Here is a 21,928-nt window from a genome sequence, read left to right as displayed (position 1 = left end):
ACTTTTATATAGTTTATCAGAATGATTCAAATCCTCAGTAGAGTTAACATTTAATGAGGAAATCAAGATACATCTGAAGTAGGGCTTGTTGAGGGCGGCTTCAGATAAAACTAGCACTCAGCGGGATCCCAGGTTGTGGGAGAGCAGGACCTCAGCGGGTAAGAGACAATAAGAACAGAAACACGCATGAATGGCAACAGCTCTATGCGAGTGGCAAAAGCCAATTATTCCCACCATTGGTCTGCGCTGAAAACAGTACATGCTGAAAACAGCAATGATGGTGGATAAGACAGGCCTGCTGAGGTCAGTTCTCCCATCCCCTGCAGCCCTCTAGTTAATGGCTCACCACGATCCATACTAATAGTCACGTACACAGTTCCCTTGCTGCCCTTCACGTGATTGTTTTCTTGAGTTGTTTTTCCCTCCTTGCTTCCGCATACTTTACATTCTATGATACGATAATAAAACCGAGAGTCCACCGGACTCGGGGCTTCACCCCGGCGCCTGCACTTCTTGCTAGTGCTAGGCGGTGCAGCCCCTTCGGGCTTCTCTTTGTTCCTAAATTTTGGACTCAGTAATCATTTCGTCTCTTGACAAGCGCGCTACGCGGCACCAGGTGGTGGTGGAAAGACCCCTGAAAAGGGGAGCCCTGAAAAGTGGGTAGCTGTACTCCCTTTTTCCTAGAAAAAAAAGTCAACTTTGTCATTAATATATCTACTTCTGTTGTCTTTTGGATAGTGTTTGCATTGTATATTTCTTCCACCCTTTTACTTTTGATCTTTCTATATTTTTACATTTAACTTGTGTTTTTTATAAATAGCACAGTTACATTTTGTTTTTTAAAGTTTAATAATCTTTGTCATTTCATCAATGAGTTCAGTTCATTTATATTTAACATAATTATTATTTTTAAAGATTTTATTTATTTGAGAGAGGGAGAGAGAGAGAGCGCACAAGCCGGGGGGGGGGGGGGGGGGGGGGCAGAGGCAGAGGGAGAAGCAGACGCCCTGCTGAGCAAGCACGTGGGGCTCGATCCCAGGACCCTGAGATCATGACCTGAGCCGAAGGCAGACGCTTCACTGAGCCACCCAGGCGCCCCCTTAACATAATTATTGATATATTTAACTCTATCAATGTTTGCTTTCTATTTGTCTTGCCTGTTCTCTCTTGCTTTGTTTTGCACTGATTAGGTAATTTGTATCATTCCATTTCCTCCTTTGTTTACTTGTTAATTATACACTCTTTTACTGGTTTTTAAAAAGGAGTTATTCTAGGGCTTACAACATATATCTTTGATTCATTAAATTATAATGCAAATTAGAAAATTATTATTAACTCCATTTCTACTCCTTCCACAACTACTGTTATATATTTTAATTAACACACACATATCCCACATGACATGACATCACTATTTTTGTCTTATATAATCAATGGACATTCAGATCTACCCACATATTTAACCTCGCCATTATACTGCATTCCATCGTATAGCTCCAAGCTTTTATTTGGGATCATTTTGCTCCTGCTTGAAGATCATTAGGATTTCCTTTGGAGTTTAGTGGCACATTCCCTAAGTTCTGGACCATCTAAAAACACCTCTTTTACTTTCATTTTTGAAAGCTATTTTCACTGGATACAGAAATTTAGATTGAAAGTTACCTCCTCCAGCATTTTTGAAGATATCATTCCAATATCTTCATGTTGTTTTTGTTGGGAAGTCAACGTCAATCTAATTGCTGCTCCTTGTAAGGTAATACATCTTTTTTCTCCAACTGCTTTTATGTTTTCTTCTTTTTATTTTTTAGCAGTTTTTACAAAATACAGCTAGATTAGGTTTTCTTTGTATTATTCTTCTTTGTTACAGCACTTTTTGAATATATGATTTGATGCTTGTGATAGGCATAATTCTAAAATGAATTCTGGTGACCCTTGCCAAATTATAATCCCTTCCCCTACAGTATGAATATGATGGGATTTCACTTGAGTGATTAGGCAGTGTATATGGCACAGAGGACTTTAAGAAAGACCCTTAGCTGGGCTGACCTACACCAGCAATCCCTTAAAAGGGTCAGGGCTCTTTCTAGTGAAAGAGATTTGAAGCCAGAGAGGGATTTGCTGTCAAGGAGATTCTCCATTGGCTTTGAAAGTGGAGGGGACTACAGGGCAAATAATGCATGCAGTCAAAAGGAGATGAGAGTGACGAACAGATGGCATGCAAGAAGGAAACAGCAACCTCAGTCCCACAGTCATGTGGAACTGAACTCAGCCAACAATCTGAATGAAGCTGGATGTGTGCATTCTTAGCCAGGGCCTCCAGAAAAGAATGCAGCCTGGCCAATACCCTCATTTCAGCCTTTAATACACTGACCAAAGAACCCAGTCATGCCATACCTGGTATTCTGATCTACAGAACTGTGGGCAAATAAGTGGGTATGGGTTTAATCTACTAAGTTTCTGGAAAATTGGTATGCAGCAATAGCAAAATAATACAATGCTTTTATTACTTTTAGAGAACTCTTACTCATCATCTCTTCAAATATTGCTTCTGAATATTCATTCTCTCTCTCCTCTCCTCCTAGGACTCCTATTACAAGTACATGAGACCTTTACATGTACTAGGTGCCAGGCAGTTTTACAAGTGCTGGAAATATATCAGTAAACAAAACAAATATTCCTGTCCTTATGAAGCACCTTTTAATGGTATCCTGATATCTACTATACCTAAACTGGCTCTTCCCACAGTGTTCTTCACAGTCAGTTCTAGTACCATCCAGTCAGTTCTATAACTGGTTCAATCTGAAATCTATACTTTGAACTTGATACCTCCTCTTTAAAATTTCTACCCTACAGGCAATTATCAAATCATAACTTTTACTCCCTACATCATTCCCAAACCTGACAAAGCACTACAGCTTTACTTGCCACATTCTCAGTCAAAGCCCGCCATTATTTCTCACTCAAAGACTGCAATAGCCTTCTAGTTCATCTATCCATATACACACTTGCCCTCCCTTCAAACCATTTTGCACACTATAGGAAGAGTGAACTAAAATAGATTTGTTGGTATGTCATTCCCTTTGAATGGAGCCCTAAGGCCTTCAGGGTAAAGTCCAATTTCTTTATCGTGTTATACAATGCCTTCTATTACCTGGTCCTGAGCTACCTCTCAGCCTCACTTCCTCCTTGTACTTTATCGCTTATTGTCTTCCAGACTCACTATACTCTTTCCTGATTCTAAAAAACTCATGTTCATACCCTTTGTTCCCTCAAACTAGAAGTCCTTCTTACTCTGCCTTTTATTCATATTTCAAGAATCAGTAGAAGTATCATTTCATCTAAAAATTATTCCCTAAACTCCCAGAATGAACTAGAAGCTTTCTTGTGTTCTCTCATAATATTCTGTTTATGTCTCTATCTTCCTTCATACCTTTTGATGAAATTATATGTTTTTAGGTCTTTCTTCCTAGTAATACCTGGATGCTCCTTAATAGGAAGACATATGTCTCATTAATTTTTGCATTCTAACATTTAGCATGGTTCCTAGTACTTTGTAAAACTCCATAAATATTTGTGGGAATTCAAATGAAATTTGAATTACTTTTCTTCCAACTTCATATTTTCTTTAAATCTGGTAGGATGTCTGCTGTAAATCTTCACTTAAGTAAGTAATAAAAATACTGAGGTCAAGCCAAGGGTAGGTTTTGTAGAAGGCCAACAAAAACTCTTCCTTTGCCTATGGTCTGCTAATCAGTCCTTGAGTATGGTAATTTAATTAATTAATACATAATTGTATTAATTATTTAACCCATCAACATAGGTTTATAATTCTTGTTCAAAGGTTTCATAAAAGATTTGTTAAAGTCTTGCTGAAATTTCACTCATTCATTTATGTACATTATGTCTGCCACATTTCCATAAATTATCTCTAAAAATATTTTTAAAAATAAAAATTACATCTGTGTGGAATGTCTTTGTTGATAACTGTAATTTTCTAAATACACACTTACTTGAAATCTGTTCTAGAATCTAACCAGGAGATATTTAGTTTACAGATTAGTAGACTGAAAATTCTCCCTTAGAAGTTTTACATAAATCCAGTCATAAAACACCTCTCCTATTCTCCTTAATTCCTTTGATCATTGAGGGTAGTGTAATGATATCATCTGAGTTATAGCTTACCCATGCCAGGACACATATACTTTCTCTTTCTGAGAACATAGTCAGAATATTGTTCTTGTTGTCTTTGCAAATATGTATTTCTATAAGCCTGAGGTAATTTTGGGCCTTATGCTTCTAAATACTAATCCTTTAGGCACATGCCACCTGTTATATTCATCCTTCTTTTCCATCTTTTATATATTATTCTTTTAAAATAGGAACTATGAGCTCATTGTAAAACTTCCTATGTAGTCCCATGGTTTCCCTCATTTCTCCTTTAATAGAATAATTTGCTGTTTCATGGTCAAAATTATGTTTTTGAGAGCTTCCCAACCTTTAGAGTCTAAAATCATCTTAATGTAAATTAAGGTCCAACAAGTATCAATCACAATAACAGAAACTTTTGGAGAACAGCCATAGCTAGAAATTCTAGTCAGAGTAGGCAATTACATAATAGGTCAATTTGAATCTTTTCATGGTTATTACTAAGGAAGAAGCATTACCTCCTGAAGGCTTAAAGCCAAGAATCCATTTAGCTCCCGTCAATTTTTCCTTCCAAATGTGTCTCAGATTTGTCCTTCTTTTTCCATTCCTATAGATGCCTTCATCACCTCATACCTGGACTACTGCCATAGACTAGATGGTTTCCTTGCCTCTGGTCCATCCATATTCCAATCCATTTTCCACACTATTGCCAGATTAATCTTCTTAAAACACTTTCATCATATCACTCTCCTGCCTGAGACCTAGCTCGAATGTCACCTTCTTTGTAAAATCTTCCTAACTGCCCTAGGAAGAGTTAATAGCTGCCTAGTCAATGTTTCCATCGTTCTTTGTGCATACCCTTATTAGTGCATTTACAACATGTATAATAATCACCTGTTTAATTATTTTTTTCCTCCCTATTTGCTGAGAGCTCCTTGAGGGCAGGCAAAAGAACCGGGTCATCTCTTTACAATGGCACTCAAGGCTTTACAAAATTGGCTCCATCTTGCCCCATGACCTCAGGATCTTTACATGTGTTGTTTCCTCTGCCTACCATGTTCTCCCTCTTATTCTTTCTACTCGTTCTTCAGGTCTAAGATTAAAAATCCAATCATTGAAGAAAACTTCCCTGAGACTCTTAACGAACTAATTAATCAACTCATTTAAAAAATATTTCTTGGATGCCAACTTTGTGCCAGGCAGTATTTTAGGCACTTGGGATATATAAGTGAACAAAAGAGACAAAAATCCCTGCTTTCATGGAGTGTATCTTCTAGTGGGAGTAGGCAGATGATTAAAGATAAAAATAATACATAAGTAAATTACATAATACATTATAAGATGATAGGAGCTATAAAAAAAAGCCAGCAGGAAAAAGGGGTATGCTGGAGGTAGTAGGAGTTTTAAATATGGTGGTAAGGGTAAACCTCATTGAGAAAGATGACTTTTGAACAAAGAGGGAGTAAGTCATGAAGATACCTGGCATAAAGTAGGCCAGTGCAAAGGTTCTAAGCTGGGATTATATCAGATAAACTTTCATCCTCCTTTTAAAGATCCTTTCTATTGATGTCCTTCATGAGCCATAATGAAATTTGCTAGTATCCTCTTTTTGCCTCTCCCTCTTTCTGACCCAGCCTCTAATTTAAACCTCTATTTTCTTTTTTAAAAGATTTTATTTATTTGAGAGAGCGAGCGAGTGAGCACATGAGCAGGGGGGAGGGGCATAGGGAGAGGGAGAAGCCGACTCCCCACTGAGCAGGGAGCCCAATGTGGGGCTTGATCCCAGGACCCTGGGATCATGATCTGAGCTGAAGACAGACACTTAACCGACTGAGCCACCCAGGCATCCTAAACCTGTATTTTCTTACTCCTAGTTAATATCTATGAAGCTATCTTCCTTCTACACCCATTTTTGCTGCTTGTGTAATATCTATATTTCAGAGTGTAAAATATTTGCCTCTATTCTGTTATTTCATCACCATCATTTATTCTTAGCTTTACAGGTAAACATAGTTACAGATCACCATCAAATGTATGCCAAATGTCTCCTATGATTTCTTGGTTATCTGAAGCTTTTTTATTTCTATTAAATCCCTTAGTTAAGCAGCATGGGAACAATATTTCCTGAGTCTTACATATTCACTATAGCTTGAATTTATGCATCTTCCTATTGTTTAGCCATCTCATTTATATCAAGTAGTTTTCTAACATCACACCTTTTGCAGATTTCTCTAAGCAGGTTTCTTCTGGAGTTCTTTCTCTGGAAGAACTCTAAGACTACATTAAATATATATCAATATTTATTATAATAAGTGTTTATTACATGTTAATAAATATTATGTTTATTCTTTTTATATATAAAATTTACATATGTTTACATATATGTATAAAACCTATTATATAAACATATATATAGTTACTATACATATATAATGTGTATTCAGGAATCTGGTGTTCATGGGTGAGCAGACCCTTGGTGGAAGATGTGCCACACTGGCCTGCTGCAGTGACCAGTTCTGTACAGAGTCTTTCAGAACTGGAGATTCTTTGAGGAACTAGGTGAGGCCACCAAAGTTTTCTCTGGGCTGCATTTCTTCCACTTTTCCAATTCCATTTTTGGTCTTTGTTACAGGCATTTGAACCCACATCCTAATTAAGGCTCACCCAGAGCCTAGGCCAAGACAGAAAAATTTGATGCATCACTCTTCTGTTGGTGGATTTTGCTAAACGATACTTTCACAGATGTGCACACCTTTGGGGTTCTTCATCCCAATTCTATGACTTGCAAGGACCCAAGGCCTTCTGCAAGCATTAACAGTCAAGCCCAGGCTCCTGAAAGCATTAAAACCCAAGCCAAGGCAGAAGACCTGACTAGACATTTTTCCAAAGACATACAGATAGTCAACAGACACATGAAAAGATGTTCAATATCACTAGGGAAATGCAAATTGAAGCCACAATGAGATATCACCTTACACCTGTCAGATGGCTAAAATTCAAAAGACAGAAATAATAAATGTTGGGGAGGATGTGGAGTAAAAGGAACCACCCTTGTGCACAGCTGCTGTGAAAAGCAGTATGGATGTTCGCAAAGAACTAAAAATAGAACCATATGATCCAATAATTCCACTATTGGGTATTTACCCAAAGAAAACTAAAACACTAATTTGAAAAGATATATGCACCCCTATGTTTATAGCAGCACTATTTACAATAGTCAAACTATGGAAGCAACCTAAGTATCCACAGACAGACGAATGGATAAGGAAGATACGGTGTGTAAATACTATGCAGCCACAAAAAGATAAAAACTTTGCCATTTGGACAACATGGATGGACCTAGAGGGTATTATGGTAAATGAAATAAGTCAGACAGAGAAAGACAAATTTCATATGATTTCACTCATGTGTAGAATCTACAAAATAAAAACAAATGAATAAACAAACAAATAAGCAGCAGAATCAGACCTGCAAATACAGAGCACAAACCGCTGGTTGCCAGAGGGGAGGGGGGTGGGGGATGGGCAAAAAGGAGTGAAGGGGAGTGGGAGATACAGGCTTCCAGTAATGTAATGAGTATGTCATGGGAATGAAAGGCACAGCACAGGGAATATAGTCAATGATACCGTAACAGCACTGTATGCTGCGCCATGGTAGCTACACTTGCGGTGAGCATTACAGAGAGATGTTGAATCACCATGTTGTATACCTGAAACTAATGCAACATTGTGGGCCAACTATACTGAAATATTTTTTTTTTAAAAGCCACTCAAGCCCAGGGCTTTTATTTCTGGTTAGGTTGAAGAAAGTTACAAAAGATGGTTTTACAGCCCTAAAAGTGAGAATCAGCTAGATAAGCTACAAGATCATAGTTTAAAAAACTCATCAGACTTTTGGTTTCAGCTCTAACATGTAAAGAGTTTGGAAGTCATAAGTCCCATCCTCACAATAGGAATAAGCTGATCAAATTGAAAAGCAATGGCTCTTTTTGGACTTAGACTACTGAGGTTGCAGGGCAAACTGCCACTCCAAAATCTGGAGAGACTGGCAAATCTAGAGAGGCAGAGCCAAGATCTATTTACCTGGAGCAGAAACTCCATTTACTTAAATGGTAATTTTGATGAATTGCTGGAAGCTGTGTGGACTACCTTGAGAGGGAGAAACTTCTGGGATCACAGTCTTAAGGGGGAACCCACACTTTCATGGGATTTTACCTCCATGAATCCCACACCAGGTTCTTATGGTATAGGACCCAAAACAATTCCCACATAGTTCTGACAGGGGAGGGGGAGAGTAAACATTGCATTGTCCGTAACAGAGTATTCTCTAGACAGAGCTATCTCTATAACAAAGACCTGCTCTCCAAGGGAAAAGACTTTATCAGGGTCTTATCCCATCTGGGGAAAGGACATTTCTCTCACTTGGGCCTTCTTAAGCCTTTGTCTTACCAAGAGAGAGATGCTATCAAATGCTGTTAAGGACACAGCCCAGGGCCACAGGCCCACTATAAAACTAAGATTTAATCATGAGATTATAGAATGCATCCCCTATACCACCATGCCATCAGACTTCAGTATTATAAGAGTGGATTATAATGAAAGATCTGCAAGATGCAGACTCTATCTGGTAAGTAGTCCTTAGGGCATACCAAGGACAAAGAGACAAAAATCAAGGACACTAGTAAAATGTGAAGACTTTGACACCTACAGCTACCACAAACATTAAACACAGCCCAACTCCTAGCCAGATTAAAACAAAACCTCATACTAAAGGCTATTTATGTCAGTACTATTACACAATACATTATGCCTGGCTTTCAACAAAAAATTTATAAGGCACATTAAAGGGCAAGAAAAAAACAGAGTCTAAAGATACAAAACAAGCATCAGAGCCAGACTCAGATATGACCAAGAGTTTTGCATTAACAGATATGATTAATATGTTAAGGGCTCTAATGGAAAAAGTAGGCAATATTCAAGAACAGATAGGTAAATTAAAACAGATGGAATTCTACAAAAGTATCAAAGGGAAATGTTAGAAGTAAAAAACACTGTAACAAAAATAAAGAATGCCTTTTAAGGGCTCATCAGTAGACTGGACATGGCCAAAGAAAGAATCAGTGAATGTAAAGATAGCTCAAGAGAGAAACCTCCCAAACTCATTAGCAGGAAATAAAGAAAGAAGCTGAAGGAATATTTGAAGTAATAATGGCTGAGTTTTCAAAAATTATTGACAAACACCAAACCACAGATCCAGGAAGCTCAGAGAATGAGGATGATAAATATCAAAAAGAAAAAAAATCTATACATAGGCATATCATATTAAAAAATACTGGAGGAGGGGAAATACCTTACCTTTAGAGAGCAAGGATAAGAATCACAGAGAACTTCTCTAAATATATTTAAACATGAGAGACTATGGACTCTGAGAAACAAACAGGGTTTTAGAGGGGAGGGGGGAGGGGGGATTGGTTAGCCCATGATGTGTATTAAGGAGGGCAAGTACTGCATGGAGCACTGGGTGTTATACGCAAACAATGGATCGTGGATCACCACATCAAAAACTAATGATGTATTGTAGGTACTAACATAACATAATAAAATTGAAAAAATATATATATTTAACAAAATTTGAAGATGAGGTTTGTACATTTTATTACAGCTTTATCAAGGAGTAATTGATGTATAATAAACTGCACATAGTTAAAATATGCAGTTTGATCGCGTTTTACACATGAAGTCATCACTCCCAGGATAAGATGATAAACATGTCCAACACCCTCCAAAATTTCTTCCTGTCCCTTTCTAATCCCATATAGAAAACTGAGCCTATGAATAATTCTGAATTGATCCACTCTGTTCATTCTAAATGAATAGATTTGTTATTTGAAGAATTGCTTGTGTGAACATGAAGCAGAATAGTTTGGAAGTGGATTTTAACAGGGAAATCATTAAATACATATAGCTCCCTGCCTAGTTTGTTATCTAATGATCCTAAAAACTATTCTACTGCTTACTTCTACCTACAAAAGAAGATATGGGAAAATGACTTAATGCAGGAATTAGCCTCAAATCTAAACATCTGAAATCATCTGAATCATCATTGTATCCATAAATGTTCATTTCCTTGACAATCATGAAGGTAGACTTAGGGAGCTCAGTGATTCCATAAAGCAAAATAATAACTGTATTATGGGAGTTGCAGGAGAAGAAGAGTGGGGAAAAGGGGCAAAAGATTTAGTTGAACAAATTATAGCTGAGAACTTCCCTAATCTGGGGAAGGAAACAGGCATCCAAGTCCAAGAAGCACAGAGATTCCCCTTAAAAATCAACAAAAATAGGTTAACGCCACAACATAATATAGTGAAACTTGCAAATTACAAAGATAAAGATAAATATTGAAAGCACATTGGGAGATAGGAAGAGGTCCCTAACCTACAAGGGTAGACACATAAGGCTGGCAGCAGACCTGTCCACAGAGAACTGGCAAGCCAGAAAGGACTGGCGTGATATATTCAACATACTAAATGGGAAAAATATACACCCAAGAATACTTTATCCAGCAAGGCTGTCACTCAGAATAGAAAAGAGAAAAAGAGTTTCCAAGACAAACAGTAACTAAAAGATTCATGAACACTAAACCAGCCCTGCAAGAAATATTAAAAGGGGCCCTTTGAGTGGAAAGAGAGCCCAAAAGTAACAAAGACCAGAAAGGAACAGAGACAATATTCAAAAACAGCAAATTTACAGGTAATACAATGGCACTAAACTCGTATCTTTCAATAATTACTCTGAATGTACATGGACTAAATGCTCCAATCAAAAGACATAGGGTATCAGAATGGATTAAAAAAAAAAACCCACTGATACGCTGCTTACAAGAGACTCACTTTAGACCCAAAGACACCTCCAGATTGAAAGTGAGGGGGTCAAGAACCATTTATCATGCTAATGGACATCAAAAGAGAGTTGGAGTAGCCATCCTCATATCAAACAAACTAGATCTTAAATGAAAGACTGTAATTAGAGATGAAAAAGAACACTATATCTAATAAAAGGGTCTATCCAACAAGAAGGTCTAACAAATGTAAACATTTATGCCAACATGGGAGCAGCCAAATATATAAACCAATTAATAACAAAATTAAAGAAACTCATTGACAAAAATACAGTAAGAGTAGGGGACTTTAACACCTCACTCACAGCAATGGACAGATCATCTAAGCAGAATATCAATAAGGAAACAAGGGCTTTGAATGACACACTGGACCAGATAGACTTCATAGATATATTCAGAGAATTTCATCCTAAAGCAGAATACACATTCTTCTTGAGTGCACATGGAACATTCTCCAGAATAGATCACATACTGGGTCACAAATCAGGTCTCAACTGGTACAAAAAGATTGAGATCATACCATGCATCTTTTCAGACCACAGTGCTTTAAAACTGGAAGTCAATCACAAGAAAAAATTTGGAAGGACCACAAATACATGGAGATTAAAGAGATTCCTACTAAAGAATGAATGGGTCAACCAGGAAATTAAAAAAGAATTGAAAAAATACATGGAAGCAAATGAAAATGAAAACACAACAGTTCAAAACCTTTGGGATGCAGAAAAGGCAGTCCTAAGAGGGAAGTATATAGCAATACAGGCCTTCTTCAAAAACCAAGAAAAGTCTCAAATACACAACCTAACCTTACATCTAAAGGATCTGGAAAAAGAATAGCAAATAAAGCATAAATCCAGCAGGAGAAAAGAAATAATACAGATTAGAGCAGAAATCAATGACATAGAAGTAAAAAAACAAAACAAAGAAACAAAAAAAATCACACACAAAAAAAACCCCACAAAAAAACAGCAGAACAAATCAATGAAACTGGAGCCGGTTCCTTAAAAGAATTAATAAGATCAACAAACCCCTAGCCTGACTTATCAAAAAGAAAAGAGAAAGGACCCAATAGATAAAATCATGAATGAAAGAGGAAAGATCACAACCAACACTGAAGAAATACAAACAATTATAAGAACATATTATGAGCAACTATATGCCAACAGATTAGGCAATCTGGAAGAAATGGATGCATTCCTAGAGACATATAAACTGCCAAAACTGAAACAGGAAGAAATAGAAAAGCTGAACAGACCCATAATCAGCAAAGAAATTGAATGAGTAATCAAAAATCTCCCAACAAACAAAAGCCCAGGGCCAGATGGCTTCCCAGGGGAATTCTACCAAACATTTAAAGAAGAATTAATACCTTTTCTTCTGAAGCTGTTTCAAAAAACTGAAATGGTAGGAAAACTTCCAAACGCATTCTATGAGGCCAACACTACCTTGATCCCAAAACCAAAGACCCGACCAAAAAGGAGAATTAAAGAGAAATATCCCTGATGAACATGGATGCAAAAATGCTCACCAAGATACTGGCTAATAGGATCCAATAGTACATTGAAAGGATTATTTGTCACTACCCAGTGGGATTTATTCCTGGGCTGCAAGTGTGGTTCAACATCCACAAGTCAATCAGTGTGATACACCACATTAATAAAAGAAAGGACAAGAACCATATGATCCTCTCAACAGATGCAGAAAAAGCATTTGACAAAATACAGCATCCTTTCTTGATAAAACCTCTCTGCAGTGTAGGGATAGAAGGAACATACCTCAATATCATAAAAGCCAAATATGAAAAACCCACAGCAAATATCATTCTCAATGGGGAAAAATCGAGAGCTTTTCCCCTAAGGTCAGAAAGCATGACAGGGATGTCCACTCTCACCACTGTTGTTCAACATAGTACTAGACTCCTAGTCTCAGCAATAAGACAACAAAAAGAAATAAAAGGCATCCAAGTCGGCAAAGAAGTGAAACTTTCACTCTTTGCAGATGACATGATACTCTATGTAGAAAACCCAAAGACTCCACCCCAAAATTGCTAGAACTGGTACAGGAGTTCAGCAAAATTGCAGGATATAAAATCAATGCACAGAAATCAATTACCTTTCTATACCCTAACAATGAAGCATAAGAAAGAGAAATCAAGGAATCAATCCCATTTACAACTGCACCAAAAACTGTAAGATACCTAAGAATAAACCTAACCAAAGAGGTAAAGGATCTGTACTCTGAAAAACTATAGAACACTTATGAAAGAAACTGAGGAAGACACGAGGAAATGGAAAAACATTCCATGCTCATGGACTGGAAGAACAAATATTGTTAAAATGTCTATGCTAGGGGCGCCTGGGTGGCTCAGTTGTTAAGCGTCTGCCTTTGGCTCAGGTCATGATCCCAGGGTCCTGGGATCAAGCCCCGCATTGGGCTCCCTGCTCAGCAGGAAGCCTGCTTCTCCCTCTCCCACTCTCCCTGCTTGTGTTTCCTCTCTTGCTGTGTCTCTCTCTGTCAAATAAATAAAATCTTAAAAAAAAAATGTCTATGCTATCTAAAGTAATCTACACATTCAATGAAATCCCTATCAAAATACCATCAGCATTTTTCATAGAGCTGGAACAAACAAACCTAAAATTTGTATGGAACCAGAAAAGACCTTGTATAGCCACAGAAATGTCGAAAAAGAAAACCAAAACTGGCAGCATCACAATTCCGGACTTCAGCTGTATTACAAAGCTGTAATCATCAAGAAAATATGGTACCAGCACAAGAACAGACACATAGATCAATGGAACAGGACAGAGAATCTAGTTATGGACCCTCAACTCTATGGTCAACTAATCTTTCACAAAGCAGGAAAGAATATCCAATGGAAAAAAGACAGTCTCTTCAACAAGTGGTGTTGGGAAAATTGGACAGCCACATGCAGAAGAATGAAACTGGACCACTTTCTTACACCATACACAAAGATAAACTCAAAATGGATGAAAGACCTAAATGTGAGGCAGGAATTCATCAAAATCCTAGAAGAGAACACAGGCAGCAACCTTTTTGATCTCAGCTGCATCAACTTCTTGCTAGACACATCTCCAAAGGGAAGAGAAACAAAAGCAAAAAGGAATTATTGGGACTTTGTCAAGATAAAAAGCTTCTGCACAGCAAAGGAAACAGTCAACAAAACTGAAAGGCAACCTATAGAATGGGAGAAGATATTTGCAAATGTCTTACCAGGTAAAGGGCTAGTATACAAAGTTGATAAAGAACTTATCAAACTCAACACCCCCCAAAAAAATCCAGTCAAGAAATGGGCAGAGACATGAACAGACATTTCTCCAAAGACATCCAAACGGCCAACAGACACATGAAAAGATGCTCAACATTCCCAGGCATGAGGGAAATACAAATCAAAACCACAATGAGATACCGCCTCACACCAGTCAGAATGGCTAAAATTAACAAGACAGGAAACAACAAATGTTGGCAAGGATGCAGAGAAAAGGGAACACTCTTACACTGGTGGCAGGAATGCAAGCTGGTACGGCCCCTCTGGAAAACAGTATGGAGGTTCCTCAAAAAGTTAAAAATAGAGATACCCTATGACCCAGCAATTGCACTACTAGGTATTTACCCTAAAGGATACAAACATAGTGATCCGAAGGGGCACCTGCACCCCAATGTTTATAGCAGCAATGTCCACAAAAGCCAAACTATGGAAGGAGCCCAGATGTCCACTGACCAGATGAATGGATAAAGAAGATGTGGCATGTATATACAATGGAATATTACTCAGCCATCAAAAAACGAAATCTTGTCATTTGCAATGACGTGGATGGAACTCGAGCGTATTATGCTAAGTGAAATAAGTCAGCCAGAGAGACAAATACCATATGATTTCACTCATATGTGGAATTTAAGAAACAAAACAGATGAACATAGGGGAAGGGAAAGAAAAATAAAATAAGATGAAATCAGAGAGGGAAGCAAACCATAAGAGATGCTGAACTCTAGGAAACAAAGTGAGGTTTGCTGGAGGGGAGGTGGGTAGGGGGATGGGGTAACTGGGTGATGGGCATTAAGGAGGGCAGTTGATGTAATGAGCACTGGGTGTTATATGCAACGGATGAATCACTAAATTCTACCTCTGAAACTAATAAAAAAATAAAAAGAAATTTTAAAAAGTATAGGAGAATGAAAGACTTTCTCAGACAAACAAAAACTGAGGGAATTCAATCACCAGCAGTTATCTCCTGCAATAAATATTAAATGAAGCTTTTCAGGGAGAAGAAAATGATATATATCAGAAACTTGGGTCTCCAGAGGAGAAGGGCATCAGAAAAGGAATAAATAAAGGTAAAAAATATTTTAAGTGTTCTTATTCTTAATTGTTCTAAAAAATAATAGCTTTAAGTAATAAAAGTAACAATGTGATGGGTAATTACAACATATAAAAAATTTAATGACTGGAAGAAAAATCATAGGGGATTAGAGGAAAGAATTGGGAATATTCTGTTATAAGGTTTATGCACCACATGTGAGGCAGAATAGTCTTATTTGGAGGTGGGCTCAGATTAGTAAAAAATACATATATCACAAACTCTGGGCAAGCACTAAAGAAAACTTAAAAAAGTATAATGAAATTTTAAGAAAGGAGATAAAATGGAATCATATAAAATGCACAATTAAAACAAGAGAAGGCAGAAAAAGAGGGGGAAAGTAAATAAAGAAGAAATGTAACATATGGACATATTAACAAAAATGGTAAATATTAATCTAAAAATATCAATAGTCACTTTATATATGAATGGCCTAAATATACCAATTAAAAAAAGACTGTCAGTGTGAACTTAAAAAACAAAGATCCAACTTTGTTTTCTCTAAGAAAGTGATTTAAACCTTCCCTGACACAAGGAGTTTGAACACAACATCGAATAACTTTTGGGTGACCACTAATATATATTTGTCTAATTGACCCCAAGGAAGCTAGTCTTTAAAGTAAAAAAAATAATAAGAATAAGAATAACAACAACAACAACAAAACTGAGTAGAGGCATCAGAGGCTACATAATGCAGGGAAGGCCAGACAGCAGTAGAATGGCTTATGCAAAATACTAAAAGAAAAAAAAAGCCCTGCCAACCAAGAATTCTATATCCAGCAACTACCCATCAAAAATTAAGGTAAAATAAAGAAATTCCACAACACACAAAGACAGAGAATTCATTGCTAGCAGACCTATCTTATAAAAAATACTAAAGGAAGCCCTTAGTCTAAAAAGAAATACCAGTTGGTAACTTGAATCCACATGAAGAAATAAACAGCACTAGTAAAGGTATTTATGCAAGTAAACATAAAAGAGAATATACATCATTTTTTCTTTTTTCTTTTAAAGAGCAACTACATAAAACAATAATTTAAAAACTATATTGTTGGGCTTGCAATATACTAAGATGTAAATCATATTACATTAATAGGACAAAGGATGGAGGAGCAAAGCTTCCTTGTGTTACTGGAATTAAATGATTATTAATCTAAAGTAGATTATATTACGTTGACATACATATTGTAATTCCCAGGGTAGTTAATAAAAAATAACTCCAGAAATTACAGTAAAAAAACATCAAAAGTTCAATCACAATAAGTTAACTTAATTACAGTAATTTTAATTATGATAAATATAAATAGATCAAACAGTCCAATCAAAAGACAAAGACTATGAGACTGGATAGAAGAACAGAATCCAAGTATACACCATCTACATTATACCCAGTTTAGATGTGAAGAAATAAATAGGTTGAAAGACTAAAAGGGTGAAAAAGATGTATACAATGCAAATGGCAACCATAAAAGAGTTGAAGTAGTTATGCTTAGAAAAAGAAGGATATTTCATAATGATGGAAGAAGGGTCAATTCATCAGAAAGACATAATAAGCCGAAACATGTGTAAAATACACATCTAACAAAAGAAACTCTTCTTAACTCATTCTATGAGATTGGTATCTTACATCAAACAAGACAAATACATCTTAAGGGAAGAAACTGCACTACCATGCAATGTCTCGAATGAATATAGATGCAAAATTCCTCAACAAAATGTTAGCAAACCAAACCCACCAATACAGGCATAGGCATTTTATTGCACTTCTCTTTATTGTGCTTCACAGATACTGGATTTTTTTAAAAACAAATTGAAGGTTTGTGGCAAACCCTGCATTAAGCAAGTCTATCGGTGCCATTTTTCCAACAGCATTTGTTCACTTCATGTCTCTGTGTCACTCACAATAGTTCAAACTTTTTCATTATTATTTTTTATAGTGTCCTGTGATCAATGATCTTTGATGTTACTATTGTAATTGTTTTGGGACACCATGAACTGTACCCACAGAAGACAATGAGTGTAATAAATGCGTGTTCTGACTGCTCCACTGACCAACCATTCCCCCATCTCTCTCTCTCAACTTGGGCCTCCCTACTCCCTGAGACACAACAATACTGAAATTAGGCTTATTAATAACCCTACAATGTCTTCTAAGTGCTCAAGTGAAAGGAAGAGTTGCGTGTCTCTCACTTTAAATCAAGAGCTAGAAATGATTGAGCTTAGTGAGGAAGGCATGTTGAAAGCTGAGACAGGCAGAAAGTTAGGCCTCTTGTGCCAAACAGATACCAAGTTGTGAAGGCAAAGGAAAAGTTCTCGAAGGACATTGCAAGTGCCACTCCAGTGAACACACAAATGATAAGAAAGCAAAACAGCCTTATTGCTGATATGGAGAAAGTTGCAGTCATCTTGAAAGATGATCAAACCAGCCACAACATTCCCTTAAGCCAAAGCCTAACCCAGAGCTAGGCCCTAATGCTCTTCAGTTCTGTAAAGGCTGAGGGAGGTGAGAAGGCTGCAGAGGAAAAGTGTGAAGCTAGTAGAGCTTGGTTCATGAGGTTGAAGGAAAGAAGCCATTTCCATAACATCCAAGTGCAAGGTGAAGCAGCTAGGGCTGATGCAGAAGCTGCAGCAAGGTATCAGGAAGATCGAGCTCAGAGAATTAACAAAGGTGGCTACACTAAACAACAGATTTTCAATGTAGATGGAACAGCAATTCCATTCCTAGATATATACTTAAGAGAACTGAAAACATGTCCAAAACTTGTGCATGAATGCCCAGAGCAGCCTTCTTCACAACTCCCAAAAGGTGGGAATAAACCAAATGTATATAAACTGATAAATGAATAAATAAAATGTAGTATATACATACAGTAGCACATTATCCAGCCATCAAAAGTAATGAAGTACTGATTCATACTACAATATGAATGAACCTTGAAAACATCATGCTAAGAAGCAAGTTGTAAAAGACCACACACTGTATGATTCCATTTATGTGAAATGTCCAAGAATAGGAAATCCATGGACACATAAAAGGATTACATTGCCCAACGCTAGGGGTAGTAATAAGGATTAACTGCAAATGGGCAAGGGAGATGTTACTGAGGTGATGGAAATGTCAAAAATTGGATTACAGTGATGTTTGTGACCTCAATAAATTTACTAAAAATCCTTGAAGTTTACACTTAAGATGGGTCAATTTTCCGGTATGTAAATTATACCTTAACACAAATTTTTTTTCCTATTTTGCCCATCTCCCTCACCTCCCCTCTGGCGACCACCAGTTTGTTCTGCATTTAATAGTCTGTTTTTGTGTTTGTCTGTTTTGTTTTTTAGATTCCACATATAAGTGAAATTATATGGTCCTTGTTTTTCTCTGTCCAACTTATTTCACTTAACCCCATACCCTCTAGGTCCATCCATGTTGTCTCAATACAAGAAATTTTAAAGACACTCTGGGCAGTAGAGAAAAGAAAAGAAAAGAAAAAAGAGAGAAAGTTCATCTTTTTCACAGCCTATCAAGGATCATAGAGAGCTCATTGGGCTGTTGTATGTTGTTGTTGATGCTGTGGTGATGATAGGAGTGTTGGTTTTCCCATGAGGGCTGAGGGTCAAGCAATGATTTGGATCTTTTAAAATAAAAAAGTTTTTTAAATGACTAAATAAGTAAGCCACGGAGCTGAAAAGTGCAGCATAGGGAATATAGTCAATACTATTTTAATAACATTGAGTGTTGACAGATGGTGACTCCACTTATCTCGCTGAGTACTGAGTGAAGTATAGAATTGTCGAATCAATATGCTGTACACTTGAAACGAACATAACATTGTATATCAATTACACTTCAATGATAAATAAAAAACTTTAAATAAATGAATAAAAAACAATGTTGCTGGCTCAAAATTTGGAGTAGCAATGGGGGCAAAGAGAAGTGGATAGGTTTAAAAATATTCAGGAAGCAGAAGTGGCAAGATTTTGAATTGATTCTATATTGGGAATCAGGAAGAGAGAAGATGGCTCCGACTTAGCATGCCTAAAGTGGAATTCCTGTTCTCCTCCCAAACTTACTGTCTTCCTTTGCTGCTAATCTCAGTGAGTGGATCAGCATGCTGGCACAGAGTAAGCATTCATTGATTGTCTTTGGAGTGAAAGAATAAATGAATAGAGTAGAAATACAGCCAAACAAAGCATTCACCGGTGCCTGCCAAACAGCCAGTCCTAAACTCACCCTCAAGGTCGGCTCAGCAGAAGTCTATCACAATTTCCCTCTCACTCTATCAACCGTTTGGAAAATCACCAGGTCCCATGTCCAGAAGAACATCCACCTTCCCATCAGGCAGTCCTTGCCTAGAACCTGCAGGTGTGCACAGACCCGGTTTTGCCAAGAGCCTCTTATTCTGTAAATTCTTTACATGAGGGCAGTGGCAGATTGTACAGCCCATGTGAGCACAGAGGACGTTTGGTGTTGCAGAAACGGGGTCACAGTGGGCACCCAACTGGTGGATCTATGTTCACTTTGGCTTCAATCACAAAGAGACTCTTCATACCAAAGAGGTTTATTAATCCAGCCCTCCCCCCACCCTCATCCTGGCAGGCAAAAAATACAACTGCCAGAAACACTACAGACACCAAGTGTGAGTCTGGCTATTTTATTGCTTCTCCCAAGGCTGACAAGCAGAGATACAGAACTGCTTGTGGTTTCTGCTACAGATACCAAAACCAGGAAGTGATCTGTCCCAGTGCAGATTTCCCAGAAATAAGAATGACATGGGGCATGCAAAGGATGCCCCTCCCACCGGACTCAACGAACCCAGCGAAGATTCCCTTCATCATACTAGTTACCATGTAGAGTATAACCCCTCTAAGTCTGATGACAAATAAACACATTCAGCTCTCATGGTTGTGAAGATTCCAGTGCATAATGTAGGGTTGCCATTACCACTGTAAGCAGTTCCATAATGAGGTGGAATTGGAATGACACAATGTTGGTCCATAGTGTTGATAATTCTTTGTCTTTATAGTTAGTGTAAAATAAACTGTATGTAATTTTTACTATAGTGCTTCCTGAAAGGGCAATACCAGCTAAGAAGAAACTCTGTAAGAGTGCTATCGGGAATGGATTATGCAAGTGTTCCTACATATGAAAGCTGAAGTTTTTCTTTCAGCGATTGGTTAACAGTTAAATTACCCAAGTCTTTTATGATGAGACTTTTGCTGGGCAGTGTACTATGTTCATTCAACACATAATGTTTTGGTCAATCATCTGGTTAAAATCTTCAACAGTAAAGCATTCACAAAAGCATTCTTCAGAGCTGCCATTCAACTAAGGCACTGAATGAACGTTTTTTCCAGCTTTCGGGTCAGTTAGTAGTTAAAAATGCTTGAAAGGTTTTTCAGAGTTGTTTTAGTAATGGAGAGCACTTCCTCGACTAACTTTTCCAATGCCCTGCCCGGTGACTCCCGACTCTTGCTAGGCATTCTCGCTCAGGAGGGGCAGACAAAGGGTAAAATCTGGGCAGAGAACACCAGTGGATATTGTACCGAAAGAAAGTCAGTGCTGCAAGGTCTTGCGGACAGCCGAGTCCCACCTTCCACTCCACCGCCAAGCAGTGCAGCTTGAACAGGTGAGGCACTCTCTGGAAAGCTAGATACCAAGTCAGTGACGGACCCAGGGCGGGGAAGTGCGATCGAGTTTGAAACAATGTACGCCGGGCGTCAGTCCCACCGCGAGCTCGCTCCAGCTCCTCCGGCTCTTCCCGAGCGCTAGGCCCATCTGGCCCTGCCCGGATCTCCAGGCCGACTTCGCCGCGCAACGGGCATAAACCGTGACGACAGCCCTGCGGCAAGGCACGAGTGGCCTTCTCCTCTACAGGGGTGAAGGTAAGTACCACCGCCCTGGGGCTGAGCAGACGCGGTGGGAGCCGTCCCCCTCGCCCCCGCGCCAGGCCTTAAAGCGAGCGTCTGGGCAAACCCAACCACCGCACCCACCAAAGGCCCCCCCTTCCCGATCCGTGGGACTGGACCCACCTGTGCTGGAGGTCGCGACTCCCAACTCAGCAAAACGGGAGGAACTGTAAGCAAAGAGAGCCTTGGGAGGCAGCCTTGCGCCCGCCTTTTGCTTTTTCCCAGAGACTATGGGCCCCGGGCTCCCCTCCCCCAGTGCGTTCGGGCCCAGCAGCCTAGAGGCCCCGCCCCACTTCTTCCGGCCCTGTGCGGTGGGCGCCTGGAGCGCCCTGGACCGAAGCCGCTGCGGGGGCGTGCTAGAACCTCTGACTCAGAAGGGTCGCGATGGGGTGCTCTAGTCCATTGCCTTCGTTTAACAGATTTGGAGCCACAGGCGCAGAGAGGAAAATAGACCGACCCGTACAAATACACTGCGCGTGACACCTGGGTCTCCTTGTTTGCCTTTTCAGGGCTCCTCCGGAGCCTTCCCCCTTACGAGGTTGCTTATTGAGGTTTTCTGGAACAAACCTAATTATAATTGCTTATTGAGGTTTTCTGGAACAAAAATT

General features: G+C 38.5%; 1 protein-coding gene across 2 annotated transcripts in view; it reads right to left on the bottom strand.

The window, feature by feature from the left end:
* TMLHE (trimethyllysine hydroxylase, epsilon) overlaps window positions 1-21,647 on the bottom strand; it is a 129,449-nt gene extending 107,802 nt beyond the window's left edge. The window contains exon 1 of one of the 2 annotated variants that reach the window (XM_032398725.1): window positions 21,444-21,647. The gene's annotated coding sequence lies outside the window, so the exon portion shown is untranslated. The remainder of the gene's footprint in view (window positions 1-21,443) is intronic. The other variant, XM_032398726.1, reaches the window with a different exon arrangement.
* Window positions 21,648-21,928: the final 281 nt, after the last annotated feature.

The sequence above is a fragment of the Phoca vitulina genome, unplaced genomic scaffold, assembly GCF_004348235.1.
Source record: "Phoca vitulina isolate PV1807 unplaced genomic scaffold, GSC_HSeal_1.0 scaffold119, whole genome shotgun sequence".
Lineage (NCBI taxonomy): Eukaryota > Metazoa > Chordata > Mammalia > Carnivora > Phocidae > Phoca > Phoca vitulina.
This window is presented reverse-complemented; position numbering and strand designations above follow the sequence as displayed.